This window comes from Capsella rubella, unplaced genomic scaffold, assembly GCF_000375325.1.
Source record: "Capsella rubella cultivar Monte Gargano unplaced genomic scaffold, Caprub1_0 scaffold_4, whole genome shotgun sequence".
NCBI lineage: Eukaryota > Viridiplantae > Streptophyta > Magnoliopsida > Brassicales > Brassicaceae > Capsella > Capsella rubella.
In genome coordinates, this window is record NW_006238920.1 from 4,829,038 (window position 1) to 4,851,876 (window position 22,839).

The 22,839-nt window shown below is 35.9% G+C and overlaps 2 non-coding genes and 2 pseudogenes across 2 annotated transcripts; all 4 read right to left on the reverse strand.

Moving 5' to 3' along the window:
• Nucleotides 1–501: 501 nt before the first annotated feature.
• Nucleotides 502–609, reverse strand: LOC111831265. Its single transcript, XR_002834516.1, has one exon. It is a non-coding gene; the product is annotated as a small nucleolar RNA R71 (small nucleolar RNA).
• Nucleotides 610–8,533: 7,924 nt separating this feature from the next.
• Nucleotides 8,534–9,214, reverse strand: LOC17890293 (annotated as a pseudogene).
• Nucleotides 9,215–9,465: 251 nt separating this feature from the next.
• Nucleotides 9,466–11,103, reverse strand: LOC17888336 (annotated as a pseudogene).
• A 3,301-nt stretch (nt 11,104–14,404) lies between these two features.
• LOC111831271 lies at nt 14,405–14,511 on the reverse strand. The gene has a single exon (XR_002834524.1). It is a non-coding gene; the product is annotated as a small nucleolar RNA R71 (small nucleolar RNA).
• Nucleotides 14,512–22,839: the final 8,328 nt, after the last annotated feature.

Consider the following 22,839-nt stretch of genomic DNA (forward strand, 5'->3'; position numbering starts at 1 on the left):
CATGTTCTTATCTTTGTAGTTTCATTTCTGTTTTAGTTCAATGTTGTGTCTTGCTTAATTCATGCTTGATTTAAATTCAGTAGTTCATAGTTTAAAACCTTTCCTGCTTGGCTTAACTTGTTAAATATTGATTGCATCTGAACTGTTTGCACGCGTCCTTATGGATCGATAAAGCCCTTTATACTACAATTATACTAGGTAATTGATACCAAAAGAACATGTAGGTGCTGGAGATGGTCCTAATAGCCATGTCCAGAGGTCCGGGATAGTACCACCAGCCGTTAGAATAATAATTTTGAAATCAAGAATAGCCTCATATCCATGGTGGATTAACCAAGATCAATGGAGTAAGGGAAGACGGATTCAAGCTTTGCCTCTTTGCTTTCTCACTTGGAGACAAGGCTCACCAATGGGAAAAAGGCTTGCCTGCTGGTTCCATATCCACTTGGGAAGGTGTAAGCGTGCTTTTCTGTCAAGCTCTTTTCCAACTCCCTCACAACCCGTCTTAGAAATGAAATCTCAAGCTTTGTCCAGAAGAACAGAGAGACGTTGTGTGAAGCATGGGAACAGTTCAAGGGATATCAAATCTCAATGCCCACACCATGGGTTCACTAAGGACTTCTCAGCACACTATACAGGAGAGTGCTTCCTAAACACATATCTGGATGAGGGATGAGAGCTGGTTGAGAACCTTGCCCAATCTAATGGGAATTACAATGAGGAGTATGATAGAGCAAATAGGGGGAGCTCAGACCATGACGAGAATTATAAGAAGGACTTCAAGTCTTTGAGTGATCAAGCTTATTATCAGCTATTTGGATCAACAAAAGAATGGTAAAAAGAGAGAAAAAAATCCAAATATGTATACAAGGTATGCATGAGTTTGAAACAAATCACAACCACATAATTATCAATTCAAGTTAAGGTTCTAATAAAAAAGGAATGAGATCAAATCAAAGCAAGCTTCAGTTTAGACTAGGGCCTTGAATGTTTAGTGGATTTTGGAAGAGATTTTGGTTTTTGTTTTTCAAAAACTTATTTTCAAACAATCAAGATTATTCTTCCAAATCAAAAATCAATGCCTTGATTGTCTTATCTTGAAATTTGTTCCACCTATGAAGAAGGTTGATCTTTTTATGGGAATCTTTAAGACTAGCTTGTCTTCCCTGAGTCTCTTCGAAGTGAAAACCTTCTGAACTATCCTCATCCATCATATCTATACCCACATCAGCCCCTTGACTCTCCTCATGAACAGCTTGTGAACTAGTAAAACAATACAAAAGCTGAGTGGCAGGCCAGAAGTCAAATGTTTAAACCCGTTCTTATCGAGGTAACTTCTGCATTTGGAAGAATAATCTTGATTGTTTAAACCCATCAGTAAACCATATATGACCGGCGCCATGGATAAGTCTTCATGACTTCATCATGTGGAAGATATATAGAAAATATACAACACGTAAAATACATATGTTGGATAACGAGTGAAACAATGATATAGTTGTTTCTTCTTAAAACTCTCTTCAAAAAAGTTTCCATTAAATATAAGACTGTTAATTAGAAAGCTTTCACTTTCGAGTCCTGATTAATCAAGAGCAAAAAATAGTGATACAAATCCTTTATATTTTTCATATATAAGATATATAAAAATGAAAACACATTCAAAAGTACGAGATCCATGTGGACAACACTTGGTGGATAAGCCACTATTGACGATTAATCACAAAATAGAATAAAGAAGGGATATATATGAAATGAATTCATCTTTCACAACAGAGTTGTTCTCATACACGTCGTCGTACCAACGTCCTTACACACATCATCGTACATTGTCTTGCTTGTGCTTCTTGGGTTTTCTATTCGCTCTTGGTCTTATTTGATTTAATTCACAACTAAATTTTTTCTATTTATGTGTTTCTCTTGCAAAGTTATGTTTGTTTTGTTTATGATTGCAGGTAATGCCACTAAAAGTAAGTAGGGTTGTTTTTGTGTATGTAACTTCTTCTAATTGTTCTTTGATTTTTGAACATTAGTATTCATGTATTACCAAACGAACATCCCCTTGATACCTTACAGATAACTTAGTTGTTATTGTCAATGTATTTGTGGCAAAGTTTGTTTACTTTATATTGCCGCTTAGTTATGTTATGCTTTACAACTGATTTATGATTATCTATTATATTTATCAGATGGCTAAGGTTATTTCTGAAGAAAAAGGAAGGGATTACACTCGAAGACTTTTAGTACAAGAGGAGTCTATTCTCATAAAAATTTAAGATGGAAGATTTATCCGCGATTAGATAATCAATAGAATACCATTTCAAAGTGCAAAAAGAGTTTTTGATGATGAAGTCATGAAGACTTATCCATGGCGCCGGTCATATATGGTTTACTGATGGCTTAGTTATGGTTTGTGATGGGGGTTATATTTTAGTGATGACTAAGTTTTCGGGTTATGAGTGGTTGAGTTATGTTATAGTGATGTCTGAGTTATAATTATTGATGATTGAGTTAAAACTTCCAATGGGTTTCATAATCTTTTATGTAATAGTTGTGTGTGAATAAAATAGTTATGAAGGATAATGTAAGAGAGTTATTTTTATACATGACCAAATCAAGCAGAAGACCCATCATTTGATCACTTTATCCGAGACATACATGAGAATAAGTCTATTAAAGGTTTTTGGGATGTTAAGAGGAATGAGTAGAATAAAAATGGAAATGCTAAAGCAACGGTTAAGTCTGAACAGTCATGGATATGGTGACCAAGAACTAGAGAAATATCTTCAAATATTGTGAAGGTGATTGGAGAAAGAGTAGAAGTGAGGATGAATGCAAGGTTTTCCCCAAGGCTTGAATCTTTTGAGAACAAATGTGGGTTATTCTCTCCAAGGAGATGTGGCTTCTCTCAGATCATTGATTGCTTTGCTGCTAACAAACGAGGATTTACAAAAAGATATGGTTTCTCTCAATGAAGATGTGGCTTCTCTCAAACAATGTGGTCTCAATGAAGATGTGGCTTTTCTCATATCATCCATTGCTTTGCTACCAACAAAAGATGATTCATCCAAAGAACTTACATCATGGAGTCCTTCTAGCTCAGATAATTCATAAACGGATGATTACTACCAGCCAGATTCACTGTTTGTCTCTGGTCTCAATCCCATAATTGATAAATCTGCTATTGAAGATTTCTTCAAAGATGTTGCTCCTGCCATTAAATTTTAAATTCATACAAAAGAAGAGGATAAGGATGGCAAAACGGCTATCATTCGCTTTGCTTCTGCTCAAGAAGCAAAATATGCTTTGAAATTGAGAGGTAACACTTGTTGTGGTTACCCTATGTATCTCCAATATGCTTACATCGAGTTATACATGTCGTATGTCAGTGAATTTGACACAACTCTTCTGGAGCATGAAAGCAAGATACGCTTGATTGAGCATTTCAGCTCTACTACAGATGTGAAAGACATTTACCTTGCCAAAGACAAAAAAAAAACAGGTCAATTGAGTAGATTTGCGTATATCAATATGGTTGAGGATCCTAAGAAAGTGGAAAACACTGTTCCATCTACCATGAATGGAAGGAAGCTTTTTATTGAATCTACACAAGTGAGAAAGGCTACTAAGGTGGAGATGAGAAAGAACAGAGTTGTCAAAACGATGTAGCCTAAGAGTAAGAAGATTACCTTCAATTACCGCGACGATGAGTAGAAACCAGCTTTTAGAAGAAGTGGAACCCTCTTTGGTGACATAGCAGGACATAGTTCAAACTTTTCTATATCTTATGTTTTTGAAACCTTCTAGTTAAGGCTTAGGTTGGAAAGTGAAAAGTAAGAACACACTTTTTCTGATGTCAATGGTATCAAAAGCTTCATATAGCCTATGTATTTTGTGAATTGAGATGCCGTACATCCTTTATTTGCATTCCGCTTTTACTATGTTTTGGTTGTGTTCTTTGATTTGCAGATGCCACAAAAAGAAAACAGATGGACCGTTTCTCACCATCTTGGCTCAATTTCTCAGCTTATATCCCAAGGGTATGAACTTCGAACTCTATTTCAATGGTCAGATGAGAAATCTTAAGTTTGGAAAATTCTTGGTCAAAAACATATTTAAATTCCTGCATAGTTGGTACCCATTAGTTGCTAGTCACCAAACTTTCGTCGAGGAGTAGATTCAACACTTAGAGTGGTTCAATTGGATCAAACCGAATTAATCGAGTCCAAATCATAATATTATTTCCAACAAATTAAACCAGTTTGAAATCAATATAAATTTATTTTTCGGTAACCCAAAAATAAAATCCTATTTTAGCAAAACAATTTGATTTTCAACATCAACCAAGCTCAATTAAAAATAAATCGCAATATTAGTTTGACCAGCCAATACTGAACCGGAATATAATTGGTTTAGTAAAAATCAACTACTTTGACTTTGACCAGTTAGGAAAAAACAATTTTGACTTTCGCGTAGCTAATTAACCAAACTGAAGAACCCAAGAAGAAAATATTAAAGTACTATATATCATGAATATCATCCAGAAAAGTCATCCAAAACTCAGTCAACACTATGATCAAAGTGCTTGACCACCGCGGTCCAAGGTGACCATGAGCTTTCCGAGTCCAGTTTCACCAATATTTCGATATAAACACAATTATATAAACCCTAACCACTATTTTCTCAACCCAAACCAAAATATAAGTTCGTTTAATTACAAATTATAAACCCTAACAACTAATTTGTCAACCCAAACCGAAAATATAATTTGGTTTAACTACAATATCTAGACCCTAGCCACTATTTTGTCAACCCAAACCAAAATATAATTTTGTTTAATTACAAAACCTTAACCTAACAACTAATTTGAAACTCAAACGGAAATATATTTCCTTAATAAAAATCCAACAGAATTTGTTTTCTTAATTTGCTTTATTTTTATTTTTATTTACATATGTTTAGATATTGTATTTTTGTTTTTAGTTTTTATGTGTCTTTAATGGTAAGTTTTAACTTGTGGTTCTTAATAAATAATTTTAATTTAAAACTTGAAATAAAATTAACAATTTTAGTTTTAAAAAACTTAATGATTATTGCAAATTAAAAAATTTAAAACATACATGAGATATAATATAAAACATAAAGCATAATAGTTTTAAACTTTATTAATGAAAATTTTTGTCCATTTATGCTCGACCAAATCCTTCTTCAACTGTTGAATCATATCTCGATCACGAATTCACATTCTAGTGGCCATCATATCAACGAGATTCGAAGGCGTTTATGTAAAATAGGTTAAATCCACCCATGTATTTCCGGCAGATTCCGCTTGCTTAAATCCACTGACATCAAATTGTATACCTATCTTGTTAAATCCACTAATATATTGTTAAATATTATATATGCTCGCGTAATATTTCCTATTTTTTTGTTATCCCAAAATTGAGCCAGATTTTTAGCAATAGCAAATCAAGCTTGCAAATTTCCAAAATCACCCTTGACATCTTTATGGCAAGCTTTTTGATGGGTTGCAAATAAATATGCTTTCCCACCTTGTGGAAGTGAAATAGATTAGATAAATGATGCAAATTTAGGATTAGTTCCATCAGTGAGATAGTAACCCAATTGATACTCGTTCTCATTGACTAAATACTTTACTTTTTGTGTTCGCCTTTTTAAGATGTTATAAAAAACAGGAGAGCGATCAAATATTTTGATATTGTTTAAAGTACCTAGAGGTCCATAAAACGCGTGTCATTTGCAAAGATCTTGGGAAGCTACAACCTCTAACAATATCATTGGTTTTCCAAGCAGTTGGGCATTTCTTCCATTCCCAATGCATTGAATCGATGCTTGCCATAATTCAAAAAAATCCTCGAATCTCTCCTATGTTGAGTAGCTTTTGAAGATCTTCTTCCATGGGTTTTCTTAATTACTCATCTCCAAAGCAACCAATTATTCCGTCCACAAAATGATCAATGCAGTTCATGGAAGTGGTTTCACCAATCCGACCACACAACCATATGAAAGCATACAAATTGATGTTGTACACTTCCGGTAGCATATGTTCTTTAATTAAAGAAATTGTCATTTTCAGTTAAAGGAGCTAGAAGTGATTCAAGCAATTTCTTATTGGTAAGTTTATCGTTCAAAGCATGTTCATATTGATTCAAAGCAATATCTCATTGCTTTTTGTCACACAAAGTCTGAATCCTTTCTAATTCCTGCTTCCTACTTCCACTTTTGATGAACTTGTGGCAGTCCTTTTGCTTTTGCCCTTGGCAGCCTTACACTTTGTGGACGACTTTGAGAAGGTCCAAACTCTCCATGGCCTGGGGAAGATTCATAATAATGTTTGGAACCGGATTCAACCTTTCTTCTTTTATTCTTGTTAGATTCTTTAGTAGAATGTACTGCACACCACTTTATGATACTTTCTAAACTATCTCCATGCATGCTTTATGTTGAACTTCTGCTTGTAATCACTCCCATAAACTCCGTGGGCTAGCTTAATGAGATCAACATCATTCATACCACAAGCCATCTGAGTTGTTGCAGCTTAATGTGATCCATCAAACTTACAAACAATCTGATTTATCTTTGCCCATTTTGTTTAATGTGGCTTGGCTGTCTCATTTTCAAACAAGAAACATTGGGACTAACAGCACAGTATGCTACAATCCGCTTCTAGAAGGCTTCTCCTCTTTGCTCATTTCTTACAATGGCATCTTTGCTTGTGTTTTACCACGCCGAGATTTATACCAAATCTTCTTTCCCTGTTCAAGAGTTCTTTTTTCTTAATGTGCGGTTAGCATACAGATTTTCACTTTGATTAGGTGCTTGAGACCACTGGGTGCCGAAGACAGGTACTTCAGATTCACCAAGTCTAATACTTGGTGATGTTGACTCATAATTATTGGGCTAAAGGCTAGTGGTTTCTTGTTTACTAGTTAAAAGCTCCATGAAGCTAGCAAAGTTAGTATATGAATTCATTTAGAGAGTTTGTCTGAGTATAAATAGATACTAGGTTCAGAATGTTATCCGTTTTTAAATTTAAGTTTAATGTTGCATTTCTTATTACTTTCATTATTTATAAAATAACAGTTAATATTTGAAAATGTATCAATGTTCATACTTATGGGCGAAAATCGTGTATTCGCATATGATATACATTACATTAGTGAAAAATACAATTTGCGTATGTTTATTGCTCGTAGATATATTATACTCAATTGAATATAAGTCATATGTTGTCGCGAAGGGAATATTGTTATTTATACATATTTAAATTTTACTATAGCCAAAAATAGGATTATGAACTTTTGTTAGTAATAATGGTACCATGTTTCTGTTAATTTAATTAATTTATTTAAATATATATGATTATCTATGAAAAGGTTGTTTTGTTAGCTAAGAGTTTTTTGGTGGGCTTAGTTGATTTAATGGTGGGCTTGGCTGAACATAAATTTGCCAATTCCATAGTTGTGGGCTTTATTGGCCTGTGTAGAAATTATTTTGTAGGTTGTTTTGCTTTCTTTGAGACGACCTGAAACACGAAGAGGCCCTGGTAGACGACGAAAACGAAGACATGAAACAGCTGAAGACAAGATACAATCGTCACAAGGGTCGAAGAAGCATAGGTGCAGTCGTTGTGGTCAAGAAGGACACAAAAAATAGACATGTGATATAGCAATATAACAACGGTTAGTACAACAATACAATTTAAACATGCTACGTATATATATTTCGTTTAAATGTAATGTATATGAAAATTTTCTCTTTTCCAGGTTGGTGCTGCTCGTATAATCAGTCGCTCGGAACAAGAAGGTGCTGCTACTATTATCACTAGGGACAAGAAGACCATTTTGTTTTTGTTTTGCTTAGTACGCATCTTACGTTTTGAAATACTTTAGCACTTTATTTCTTTTCTGTTTCTTACCTCATTCGCGATTCTTGAAACTTCAATATGTTCTCATTTTGATTTTTACAATCCAGATTTATTAAACCAATTCAGCTGAGATCATTATTTTCATTTAAGCAACAACTTGTACTTGTGACTGAAACATTTTTATTTGTCTTGATGCAGAGAACAATAAAACGACCAAAACAACCTAGAAAATTACGAAATTTGGTTTAAATGTAACTAACAGTGTCAAGAATCTACAGGAAAAAACCGATCATGATTTGGATTTACGGTTTAGAAGATATGGTCAATTTCACCGAACATATCAGGAATGGTACAACGCTACAAGAAGCCAACTTTCAGAACAGTTTCTCGTCAAACCATAAAGAACCAGAACGTGATCTTTATATCTTTGTAAAGATCCCAATTTCTAGTTTCCAGAACAAATTTAAGAGTTAAAATCCGAATTCTGCAGCCAAAGAAATCAGAAGCAAAAACTTGTCTTTAAACATTTTGAAAACAAAGAACTTGTGACTGAAACATTTATATATGTCTTATGCAGAGAACAATAAAACGACCAAAACAAATCATAATTTGGTGTAAATAAAAATTAGTTGACACGTTAAAGGAACACTAATCAATCGCTACCATATCCGAATCTAATTGTGGAGGCTCATATTTTGCCATTCGGTCAATGAATACAGGATCAGTTGCTGCTTCCCATAGATCAACTGCAATCTTGTAATGCGCATGTCGAATGTTATCATCGTGCACCATATCTATGGGCAGACCTAAAAAATGACACTCTATGTATTTGAGCGCATACACTCCACAATCACTCTTTGATTTGTTGAGTCCAGGCGGCACCGACACATGGACAAGAGTATATGGAGACAATAGTGGACTTTTCCCATCTGATTTTGTATGAATTTCCTTGACAATTCGAGGGATGGCTTGTGCAAATGGATCCACATTTCATCTGTGGTAATGACCAGCACAATCAAAAATTTCAACTGTTCTTTGAATGAAGTTAATGCACAGCGAAATCCAATGATTACCATTAACGAAGAGCGGCGCATAAATACGGTCGAAATCTGATCTCCATTTTTTTCTTGTCTTACCATGAGAAGGTAACTCACCATTGGCGTAAGCTTCGATAAAACTACTCCACTTGTAGTTGCGTTTATTGTTTAAAAACTTCTGGTATTCGTTTTGGAGTTGCATGCCAAAAATACAACTCATAAACCCAACACGAGCTAACTGCAATTGGCCTAAAGAAGCTTTCTCTCGAAATAAATACATTGTGGCATCCATATCCTGAAAAGTATATATTACCTTCTTAAATCTTAGTGATTAGTAGATGTTTGTAATATTAACTAAAGCAACATTAAAACTCACCTCGTTGTAAAGCCATTTTTTTGGTGTCGAGAGTCGACCGAGCAATGCTTGATTAATAACACTTGGACCAAAATTTAAGTCTCTGGACAAGTAAAACCAGAAGCAATTTATATTTCGCCCAGCATAAAATTTTCCTTATATAAGAATAGAGATAAATAATTGAACGCTTACTTGTGCAACATATTCCATTCCATAAAAGCTTGCCATTTAGCCTCAGGAATGAACACCAAGACAGCATCTTCATCCGTTTTACCCGCGTTATTAATAAGTTTATCTTCATTTTTATTTTTGTTCGACTGCAAGAGGACCTCTTTGCGAAGAAAATTCTGTGTAGCATCGAACCCGGGTACTTGTGATTGTTGAGATAAATGTCCCATGGATTTCTGTAAGAACTCTTGTGTACCCAAACCAAAGTTTAAAAATTCATCATCTAAAGACATCTCCTCCTGCCATCAAATATGAATGAATAACAAAATTATAAGAACAAAAAATATGTTGCAATAAACAAAGTCGATCGAAATAATAGATATTTATCTCTTACGTACCTCAATTTTACATGGATGATCTGTTATATTGGACGGTTGCAAAGGTGTGGATCTCCTTGCGCTACTTGTAGGTTCAGATGTAGAGATAAAATCTTTCACTAAAGAAATATCATCCTCCAGTTTTCTCATTCGCGCTTCAATACTTGAGATAGAAGCATCAAACAATCCTTTAAGAAAGGACTTCAATTCAGCATTTTCAATTGAATATGTCGCTGCTGCTGCTCGGTGACAAAGCAATTGTTTTTTGCGTGTCTCTGCACCGTGATCAGGCTGTTTCCTCTTCCTCTTCATCAAACCAGAGACATTGTTTGCTTCATCAATCATATGAGGGAGCCCATTTACATCGTCAGTTACCTCATCCTCACATTCAACATCGTTCTCTTGTAAATTTTCAATTTTGTCGTCTTCTATATCATCATCTTCAACACTTCCCCAAACATGGTTTCTAAAATCTTCCCCAGATCTGATCATATCAATCATATAATCCACTTCAACATCTTCGACTTCATCCGGCCTTACAAATTCTGCATGCTCATTTCCAGAACAAGAAATGAATGGAGAAACAATTACCTACAAAAATACAAGACAATTTACCAAAGAATTCTCAGTTCACAAGAAAAAACTGATCTAAAATATTTTTAAAATGGAACTTATATTCGATAACTTAGTCTCTATGTAGCACAAATCTAGTGAAAACTATTAAAATCTAACTAGGGAATCATAAACTCACACGTGACTTATATGTGCTCTCCACAAAAATGATGTCCTCATAGGATATCTTTGCAGCTCCTTTCCAGTTAGAACATCGAGGACCTTCAGTCAATTCAGTGTTAAGCTTTTCTCCAAACAATGATCCAATGTCTGGAAGTGCTTCCATCACCCATATCTGAAGTGCATATGAGAATCCATCCAGAACATAACTTTGGTTTTCTTTAAATCACATCTTTTTTCATAATGCAGCTTAGTAGATAATTATAAGCTTTAAGCCCCCAAGGATAGTTACGAACATTGCGAAGATCCATTACCATTTTGATGTACAAATGATTGATTTTTTTCGTCTCACCCTAGCCATGACCAATTCAGCTATCACACATATATAGACGAAACGGATTCTATCCTCTATACTCCACTTCTTAACATCTTCTATGTTATCCATCAACTTCTTTATGCAAATCTGCGCATGTGGTTTTTTCAAAAATTTACTCCACAACCCTTTATAACCTTTCCAATTCTCATAATCACACCTCCCAGCGACTGCATAAAACTCTTGGAGTGAAATTCTTAATGGTTTCCGTCCAAACACAAACCATAACTCATGCTTTTTCTTTGTTACCAATTGTCTACACATGATGCTGTGTACCAAACGAGCTGATTAACTTATTTTATTTTCGTGTATTGCAAAGACATGGGCAAACACTGGATCTCTCTTCACTTCATCATATTCTAATGGCAATGCTTCTTTTATCTTGCCCAAAAAAGACATTCTACAGCTGTTATTTATCTTTTTCACTTGTGGCTCATTTCCATCTCTAAATAGACGTTTTGGACACTTGTTTTCCATGTCTGCACAAAAACAATACAAACAGTTACAACTCACAATGTAAAAAAGCTATTTACGTATAATCAATAGTAAAACAAATTATTTTCAATCAAACTTCTCCTTAACCAGTACATACATACTACACGTTAGAATAAATCCCTAGACAATAATATATAAAAAACATGATATGATCATAACCAAATACATAAAAACGCCATGTTCTCGTATGCATAATATATGATTAGAGTATAACACACGTTGCTGCAATTTTTTAATCTTCATACCCATAGTATTTACGTGGTGTGAACGTACGTAGCAACATAGAAAGCAACATGAATACTACAAATAAATAAATCCAATTCATTCTATTTTCTTTTACTTCTGCCAAAATTATTTACTTCAAACCCTAAAATTTTACCTTGAATCAAAGCTCCAAAATTTTAAAAACCAGATGCTACCAAGAAACACTTGCTCTTCCTTATGATTATAGAGATTTTTTTTCTGAGTTATTAGAGAGCATGAATCGTTTATGAAAGCAAAAAAAAATTTGTGAAGAAGAAGATAGATAAACGACGGCTACAAGTAAAAGATTTAAAAGAATATTACTTTTGCCTTATATGATTATCCCAGAAAACATTAAAAATAAAAATTAAAAATAATTTAGGAAATATTTTAAACTTTTATAAAAAATTAAAAAGTTAGGGATATAATAGGATTTAAATTACATGGAAGCATATGTCACCAATCTTATCTATAGATTGCATAGATGGACAAATTTGTAAAAATTTATCCTTTAATTCCAATTTTCCCAAATATTTATAATTCATTTACTGACCATGTTTTTGTTGTGATATTGCTTTGTTTTCGCATGACTTATTAGGGATGCTTGAACTGTATTCAATTTGTAGATTGTGGAATGGGAATTTGAAATTAATGATGAGAGGGGAGTTTCTCTGATTAGCATTGATGAGGGAACTAATTTTAGTGATTTGGTCAATATTCTTTATGAAGATTTTGCAATTGATATTCAGAAACACTCCCTAAAACTTAGTTACCAGTTGCCTTCTATGACTGCTCAAATTTGCACAAACACAGAGTATTGGAGGTATTCATCTATGTATTACTGTAGAGCATAACCGTGTCATAGTTGAGCATGTATATTTTATTGAACTCTTTCGTTTATACTCTTGTAACATATTATGTAAAGTAACTGAATTTTTCTCTAACAATATGAATCTATAACTAATTAGATAAATGCGGTTGGTACTGTTGTTTCTTGTCCTTCTAATACTGAGGTAATTTTCTACTTTAGAAACCTTTTACTTTATTTGGCTATAAATCGTTACAAACTTTAGTGACTGTAGTGAACTTTTTCTGTCTGTTACAATCTTGTAAAATTTTGAAATAAGTAGCCTAATTTTTCTTTTACAGTGTGAACCTATCTCTACTTCGTCCATTGAGGGGGCTACTGCTTTTTCATGTCCTACTCCTACTCAGGTAATTTTTACAACAACTTTTAAAAAACATTGTTGATGTGTATGGATTTTACTCATATTAGCACTGGTTTTATGCATTGTTTTTGTCATTCTAGGTCTCATTACTTGATCATTTATGCATATTTGCCTTGTTTTGCTTCCCTTGTAGAATCTAGACCTTGCATTGCATGCATTTTAGTTTTTGTGCATAAACAGGTATTTACCCAAGGGAAAAGAAGCAAATCAGGACAAATCGACCAAATGTAGATATTGCATCCGATCGAGCAGGGGATCAGAGCCATGGAATCGATCGAGTGTTCGAGTGAACCAGAAAAATAGCTCGACCAACCATCGGATCAAGTCATCCGACCAGACCGATCGAGTGCACGACTGAGCAAACCGATCGAGCACCGTTAAACCGACTGTTTGTGAGCTTATGAGCTTGTTGTCAAGAGATTGAATTGGTTAGCTTATGAGCTTGTTGTCTAGGAAACAACACTGTTTGATTTAGCAACCTAGTGAACTTAAAGATCTAAAATCACCATCTCATCTCTAGAACCTCCCTTTAATTGATTGATTTACCTTGCTTCATTATTGTTCTTGCATTTGTAGTTCACTGCATGTTCTTATTTCTGTAGTTTCCCTTCTGTTTTAGTTTAATGTTGTGTCTTGCTTAGTTTCTGCTTTATTTAAATTCAGTAGTTGATAGTGCAAAACCTTTCCAGCTTGGCTTAACTTGTTAAATATTGATTGCATCTTAACTATTTGCTCGCGTCATTATGGATCAATAAAGCCTAATATACTACAATTATAATAGGTGATTGATACCAATTTGGCGCCGCTGCCATTTGGACGTTTAAGTTGTTCTCGTTTGGAATTCAATTTAGAGATTAAGTTCTATAACATTTTTCACTTTGAATACTGATTTGGTTTGCTTGTCTGCTTGTATGTCTTTCTTTTAAGTTACCACTCGATCGAGCACTCAACAAAAAACACTTGACCAACAAATCGATTGCACTGATCGAGCTCCTGATCGATACCGTGTATGCACATAAGGTCTAAAGGCAGTCAAAATTTTCTCAGGCATCTCGATAACATCGTCAGACTTCCTAAAGCTTTGAGACATCAAAGAGATCAATTAAGAAAGGATACAATAGATGTTGAGATAGAACCTCAACAAAATGCAAATCAAAGGCGTACAACACGCATAGGTGCAAGAGATGCTCCGTTCAGGATAGTACCACTAGCTGTTCAGAGTAATAACTTTGAAATCAAGAATAGCCTCATATACATGGTGTAGAGTAATAAGTTTCACGGTTTACCAATGGAAGACCCGTTGGACCACTTGGACGAGTTCGACCGCCTTTGTGGTTTAACCTAGATCAATAGAGTAAGTGAAGATGGATTCAAGCTTCGCCTCTTTCCTTTCTCACTCGGAGACAAGGCTCATCAATGGGAAAAGGGTTTGCGTGCTGGATCTATATCCACTTGGGAAGAGTGTAAGCGTGCTTTCCTGTCCAAATCCTTTTCCAATTCCCGCACAGCCCGTCTTAGGAATGAAATCTCAAGCTTCGCCTAGAATAACAGCGAGACGTTGTATGAAGCATGGGAACGGTTCAAGTGATATCAATCCCAATGCCCACACCATAGGTTCACTAAGGAGTCCCTTCTCATCACACTATACAGCGGAGTGATTCTTAAAATTTGCATGTTGTTCGACATCGCCAGTCATGGAAACTTCTTAAACACATATGTGGATGAAGGATGAGAGCTGGTTGAGAACCTTGCCTAATCTCATGGGAATTACAATGAAGAGTATGATAGAACCAATAGGGGAAGCTCAGACCATGACGAGAAGTATAAGAAGGACTTTAAGTCTTTGAGTGATAAGGTTGATAGGATACTCATGGCACAGCAAAAATCTGCTCACTTCGTCTCCGACGAGGAGCCATTCCAGCAAGAAGGGGAAGGTGATGGTACCGAGGAAGTTAGTTACTTGAACCAAGGAGGATTTCAAAAGGGTTTCACAAACTACAAGGTGAATCCCAACCTCTCCTACAGAAGCACAAACGTAGCAAACCCTCAAGACCAAGTCTACCCGCAACAACAACAGTAACCTCAGAACAAGCCTTTTGTTCTCTTCAATCAACAACAAGGATTTGTCCCCAAGCAACAATTCCAGCAATTTTACTCCACACCTCAACCAGGTTTTCAATTCTAACAAATGGCCGCACCTCAACCGAGTTTTCAACCGCAGGATATTAACTTGAAGATAATGATTCAACAAATGGTACAAAGCTAAGCTACATTCGGCTTGGAGACATCAAAGAAGCTAGCTGCAATTCAAAGCCAAATGACATTGAATTACAACGACCTCAATTTGAAATGCGATGCCATATTCACACGTGTAACATCTCTAGAAGGAAGAGTAACCTCCACTTCTTCTGGTCAGCTACAAGGAAACTCTATTTTCAACCCCAGAGAGTTTGCTTCTGTCCATGCCATTACTTTACAGTTCCCTGAGGACAGTGACGATCAAGTTGGGGGGATTTTATGCAGATCGACCAGGCTACACGACCAAGCAATCGACCAACCAATCGAGTGCTAAATCAAGTGCCTAGTCGAGTGCCTTCCAACACTCCTCAAATGGTTACATCTCGGGTCAAGGCTCCAATTTTCAGAGAACCATTGCCAGTTCCAAGAAGATTCAAGGCAAAGATCAAGAAGAATACAAGAAGATCCTTGACTCTCTAATTGTGCATAAACAGGTAGATGCTCTAGTTGAAGCCTTTGCTCATTTTCCAACCTACAAGGCTATTCTAAAAGAGGTTCTTCTCGAGAGGATTCATAAAAAGAATACAGAGAATGAGGCTTCTCAAGAGATCAAAACAGTCAACATACCACTCGAGCTTGAAGACTCAGGAGATTAATCCAGTCAAACAAGTGATGAACCCGATCGAGGATGCTATGTGTTTGAACGGACATGTGAGTTAGCTTCCGACGAACCTTTTTGTCCCATCTGAGATGATAGTCGAAAACCTTCATCCCGAAGGCCATTGCTTTATCCAGAGGAGCACAAGGCTGATATCAAAAAAGAATATAATAGGATCCTTGACTCTCTAACAGGGAATGAGCAGCTAAAGGCCTTGGTTGATGATTTTGCTAATATTCCCCTCCTATAGGATGAAGTCCTAGTGGTATCCTTGTAAATAGTTTTTTACTTTTTAATGTTAATTTTGTTTTGCTTTTTATTTGTATTTTAGGAACTTATCAAAGTGTTAATTGTGGGTTGGGAGGTTAAAATAAATCCAATGCAGAGGAAGAAAGACTTAAGTCCTGAGGAACTTTACAAAATCTTCAAGGAGATGAAGCTTATAGGAACTCGTTTTCCGCATAAGGAGACAATGGTTAAGTTGGGATTTGCTAGAGATGTCGAGTATCTGTTTGAGATGATCGATTTAGATGACTTCATGAAGATGAATACAGAAACGTTTGAGGACGAAACTTGCCAGTTCTTGAGTTCTCTACAGGTTCACTTCTATGAATATTTTGCTGAAAGGTTTCTGGAGGATAGGTTAGGCTACATCACATTCACAATTAGAGGTCGTGAGAACAGACTTTCATTTTAGGAGATCAACACACTTTATGGGTTCAAGACCGGTTCAGGGATTAACCAGAGAATTGATAAGGAGGAGTTGAGAGCTTTTTGGGCAACAATTAGAACCAATGAAGTCTATACTTCCACAAAGACCAAGAGTGATCAAATCCGCAGTCCACTGATCAAGTACTTGCATAAATATCTAGCTAACAAATTGTTTGCTAGAAGAGAGACTAGAAACTTGAATGAGGGGGAACTTTAGATGATAGATATTTCTTTGTGTGGACTGTTGAGTAGTACTAGGAATGGAACGATCTAGTTAGTGATAGGGGCGATTGCGATCTCATATTTGTGTTCCAAGATCAGTTGATGTACTACAAAGATTGGGCAGCAAGAATGCATGTTAGAGATTCTAGAGGAGAACTCTGCATAAGAGGTACTATTACGCCAATACTTGTGGCGTGTGATGTGGATTTGTTGGGAAGAGTGAACAAGCCTGCATTCATTGACATAGGCTACTTGAAGAGAAACCGCTTCATTGCTCATAAGAATGTGGGAGGAAGGTTTCTTTACAAGTTCAATCATCCCTCCGCTGGACCTTCTAAGATTTTTCTTTTAAATGCAGAAGTTACCTCGATAAGAACGAGTTTCAACATTGAATTTTGGTCTGCCACTCAGCTTTTGTATGGTTCTACTAGTTCACAAGTTGTTCATGAGGAGAGTCAAGGGGCTGATATGGGTATTGATATGATGGATGAGGATAGTTCCTAAGGTTTTCATTTCGAAGAGACTCATGGAAGACAAGCTAGTCTTAAAGATGCTCACAAGAAGATCAACCTTCTTCAGAGGTGGTACAAGTTTCAAGATAAGACAATCAAGGAATTGAAGAAGTCAGTTAAGGACATGGGAGCTCAGATCAAGGACATGCAGAAGAAGGTTAGTTGCTCTTCTTCTCCAGCAGGTGCACCATCCTTCATGCCCGGGAGTTACTCCACACATGGAGCCCCGAGGATTGATCTCTCACCTTTGCCCATACCATCATTTGATACAAGGAGAAGTCTGTTCAGGAGAAGCTCTGCAACAGCATCTGATCGAGTGCAACAAAAGCTTCAGTCCGACCCAGAATCAGAGGATGCACAAAAACTGGGAATCGAGCTCCTGCCCGACCATGCATCCGACAAGGCGATCGACCAGCATGTCGATTACTCGACCGATTACATCGTGGAAGAGCCAGTCGATCTGATGCACTGCATCATAGACGCAGAAAAAATTCCGGGCTACACTTATGACTAGATGGGCCAACCTATGGGCTCTTACTTCTTCAGCCCATGAGGTACACGCCTTCTCTAGGGACTGTTACATAGGGACTGTGTAATTTAAGTTTGGGGGAGGGTCTACGATAGCATCTAACCTTGTTTTATGTGATTCTTATTTTCAAATTTTTAGCATATAGTCTTGCATTCATCTATATGCATCAAAAACCTAGAAGTTTGAAAACTTAATAAAAAATCTTTAAAAAACAGAGTGATCATATAGTTGCATATGCATATTAGTCTTGCTTTAAGATGTTGCATTTTGGATCATTGCATTTGCATAGGGGATTAGGATGATTATAACCAAAGAACTTGCTGTTTCATTAGAATTAGAATCAATGCCCTCGTCCATAGTTGTTTAATGCAATTGTATGAGCTTGAATTGAGACCGCATCATTCTTTGATCGCATTATTTGAATTCTATACTAAACTGAAGCTTGCTTTGATTTGATGCCATTCCTTATTTATTAGAACCTTAAGTTGAATTGATAATTATCTGGTTGTGATTTGTTTCAAACTCATGGATACCTTGTATACATACTTGGATCTTCTTTCCCTCTTTTTACCACTCTTTTGTTGATCCAAGTAGCTTGTCATAACCTTGACCAGTTAACAAACCCCTAAAAGCATTAACCTTTCCTTCAAGCCTTGTATTAATTTTGAGTGGAAAGCCTATTTTATGGATTGAGCTTTAAGAGAACGTGTTAGGTTTGAGCCGATAGGAATAGAATCTTGAGTAGTTCTGGTTTGCATTTTTTGGATCAGATATGACTAGGATGGATTCTACTTGGGTTTTAGGATTCGTTGGGATGATGAAAAAGAAAGAGAAATAAATGAAAAGGGAATGAGTTGAGTCTTTAGGAGAGAAAAAGTTTCAGAAAATTTTAAAGGTTCTAGATTTTGAAAAAAAATAAGCAAAAGATGAGAATAGCAAAAAGCTTTGATACCTTAAGTAATAAGAAGAAAGAGAACCATAGTGATTATTAAGAGAACCCCCTATCCAGTAGTTTATCATAAGAAGCTCTCCTAAAGCTTAGAACAAAAAGGAGAAAATGGGATAAAAAGAGTTAAAAGTGTAGGATAGGACCATATGGGTTTAGACTTTTAGGATATCACTTGGGCGTTTGGGTAGTCAAGATGTTATTCCTGTATGCATTTGTTGGTTCTTACCTTTAGCATTCTCCCAAAAGCTCAATCTTGTTCTTTAAGAGATCCCTATACTTAAACGTTTAAACCCTCTATAAAGGAGACCCTCTTTGTCTCTTAAACATTTATACCTAGCCAAATGAGTTTGCATTCACTTCACATCCAGATTCATGGTTATTACTTAACTATTGTACAGAAAAGTCAACATAAACTTTGTGATTGTAATGACTTCTTGAAAGTTAGGGATTAAACTTTCCCAAATTTGAAAATTTGGAATTTTATGAAATTTTTCTACTTTAAAAAGTAGAATTTGAAAAGTGGTACTTCTAAAATTGCCCCAACTACTAATGTAGATGTATTATTGATAGTAAATTTTTATAGAAGAATTATTTATTGTATTTTGTAGCAGAAATTTTCATTCTTTACTAGGATCGGACCCGCGCTACAGTACGGAGGAATAATTTCAAAATATGAAAATTATAAATATTTTATAAACTATATTTTGGTTTAGAATAAAGTTTATGACTGTTAATGGAGTTTGTAAACTATAATGAATTTTATATTAAATGACTGGATTTGTAAAATATACACGCTCATGTTGTATGTTTTGACAAACCGGCTCAAAAAAGTGTATTAAAAATTATTAATCATAACCCATTGTACTATTTGATTGTGTGTTTACAAACCCACCCCTATATTATTAAACTGGTATGTTATATGCATAATATTTGCAGATTCATGAGTAATCCATTAAAGGTGCATTGGCAGGCAGTAAAATGGATACTTAGGTACATTAATGGTACTTTATAGTCAAAGTCTACTATGATTCAGCCTATGCATGGAATCAAGATAATAGGAGATCAACTACATGAATGGTTTTCACAGTTGGTGGGAATGTTGTCAGTTGGAGATCATGTTTACAGAAAGTAGTATCATTGTCTTCAACATAGGCTGAGTATATGCCCTTAACAGAAGCTGCAAAAGAGACAGTTTGGCTCAGAGGTCTAATAAATGAAATGGGTTACAAAAAAGATACAGTAGAGATCTATAGTGACTCTCATAGTTCTATAGCATTAGCCATTAGCCAATAATGCAGTTTTTCACGAGGGAAATAAACATATTGATGTTAAGTATGACTTCGTCAAGGAGTTGATTACTAATAGAATAGTACGTGTTGTGAAGATTGCTACAACTTACAATCCTGCAGATATATTCACAAAGGTTTTACCCATAGGCAAGCTTCAAGATGCTTTGGAGCTGCTTAGAGTATCTGAACAATAATGGAGCTTTGGCTCCAACCAAAGCTGGATGAGTGTATCCGGGAAGATATGAAGCCAGGTGGGTTTACTTGGAAGATATGAAGCTGAATGAGTTTATTCAGAAGTTTTGTGAACAAATATGTTCATGGATCAAGAGTGAAATTTAAAGAAGCTAGATCAAGAATAGTGCAAAAGACAAGGTGGAGATATGAAGGTTTTGTGTCCTTTCCACTAAGTATGAAGAAGTCTCTAAAGGGAACAAAAGGTTCCAAGTCATACAAAAGTCACGTGTGTGAGTTTACATGCATTGGCGCGTGGGTGAAGTATCACAAGGCAACTTTATTTAGTCTCTTCTTCTTCTCTATTTCTTTTGTAAGATTCGTCATTGTTGTAACAGAGAGAAACAGAATAGAGAGAGAAAGTGAGAGATCTTGTAGAGTGAGAGAGTAGCTCGGTTTGAGCTGATCTAGAAGATTCCGGATAAACTCCGGCAAGACGTAGGACTTCACATCGAAGTCTGAAATCGTAAAACTCGTGGTGTCTCTTTCTTGTTCTTTCTTCGTTCTCATATGTACAGAAATGAGTGATTGCGAGGAAGAGAGTTCAGATCTAAGTTCGTTGGGTTTCACACTACTTGTTTCTCAACTTCCCTAAAAGTATCCAGATTTTCTTTATACTCCTCTTTTATTTTCTTCTTGAATCTTTCAGGGAATGGCAATGGCGGTCTGTATGGAGGGGGGATGAAGCGTGGTGTCTTTTCTTCTCATAAGACTGGCTTTTCGGTGCTGCTAGATCAACTCTATTTACAACTCGATTAGTAACTTGAGTTCCAAATCGAGTCTCCTGGTCGGACTGATCTTCTGGAGCTGCTTGAGACTCATTTTGAAAGAGATCCTCCCCATCCTATTCCTCACTGTCCTCAGGGATTAGCTTCTGGTTTTGAGGTACAGGAGGTGCTCCTAAATCGAGAACATGGGCAGTTGTAAACTGCTTGGGATGGTAGATTGATTTTCATGGGAGTTCAATTGAATATATAGAAGTCATCTTGTCTTCCAAATACATAGCCGTGTTGTTAAAAGCGTCAAACATTTGGTTCGGGTTGTGGTGTAAGGACGTCATTGTGTTGCTGACATCATCAAACATCTTAGCCAGTTCCAGATGAGTATTAGTTTGCCGCTGTTGGAATTGTTGCAACATGTTCTTCAACTCAAATTTGTCAACAGGGTCAATCCAAGGTGCTTGATGTTCAAAACCGTATTGGGGAGCCATAGGTTGATAATAGCCACCTTGAAACTGATAACAAGGTGTCGGGGTGGTGCTGGTAGTTTATATTCATTATGAATTGGTCCAACGAATACATCTGCAATATCCAAAATATTAAATCGAGCAGTGCAATCGATTGGTGATGTGTGTGGATTTTACTCATTTTAGCACTAGTTTTATGCTTTGTTTTTGTCATTATAGGTTTCATTACTTGATCATTTATGCATATTTGCATAGTTTTGCTTCACTTGTAAAATTTAGGCCTTGCATTGCATGCATTGTAGTTTTTGTGCATAAATAGGTGTTTACCCAAGGGAAAAGAAGAAAATCATGAAAAATCGACCAAGTGTAGATGTTGCATCCGATTGGGCAGGAGGATACGAGCCATGGAATTGATCGACTGGACAAAAGAAGCAGCGCGACCAACCATCGGATCACGTCATCCGACCAGACCGATCGAGTGCACGACTGAGCAGACCGATCAGGCACCGTTGAACCGACTTTCTATTTTGTCTACTAATGTTTTAGGTCTACCTATACTTGCTATAAAAAGGCTCTTTGCCTAATGATTTGGGATCTCGAGTTATATTAGGGTTTTCTTTCATTTTGCTTTAGAATTTCCAGAATCTTGTAAACTTCATATGTTTTGATCTTTTTAGTATTTTATGTTGCTTCTTTGTATTATTTTGCTTCTCTCTCTTAGATCTATATAGTTGATTTAGAGATTTCTGGGTTTGAGTTCTTAAGTATGTTTGTTACATCTGAGTAGATTCTTTAAGTTTTGGGGATGAGTTAGATGTGTAGGTGAAGAACTTTAGGTAGCTACATTGCCCATAGGTAGAAATTTTTAGATTTCCTTCTGGACTAGTGTATATAACATTAATCCCATTCTGATCAAGTGGTGATTAGCTTTCAGGCTTCCATGCCCTAGAGGTGTTCGATGGAATACCGGATAATCTAATACCAGAGAATTTCATGTCTAGCCCAAGAGATTGGTAGTCTAGAGTGTTATTTGATATTATTGGTTGTCTTAATGCCTATTCATTTCATGTTTCATCAACCAGAAGTTGAGATTAGGAAGTGATTTGAATTTGATAGCCTTTGTCAAGAGATTGAACTGGTAAGCTTATGAGCTTGTTGTCTAGGAAGCAACACTGTTTGTGTTTGATTCATTTAGCAACCCAGTGAACTTAAAGATCTAAAGTGACCATCTCATCCCTAGAACCTCCCTTTAATTGATTGATTTACCTTGCTTCATTATTGTTCTTGCATTTGTAGTTCACTGCATGTTCTTATTTAAGTAGTTTCCCTTCTGTTTTAGTTTAATGTTGTGTCTTGCTTAGATTCTGCTTTATTTAAATTCAGTAGTTGGTAGTTTAAAACCTTTCCAGCTTGGCTTAAC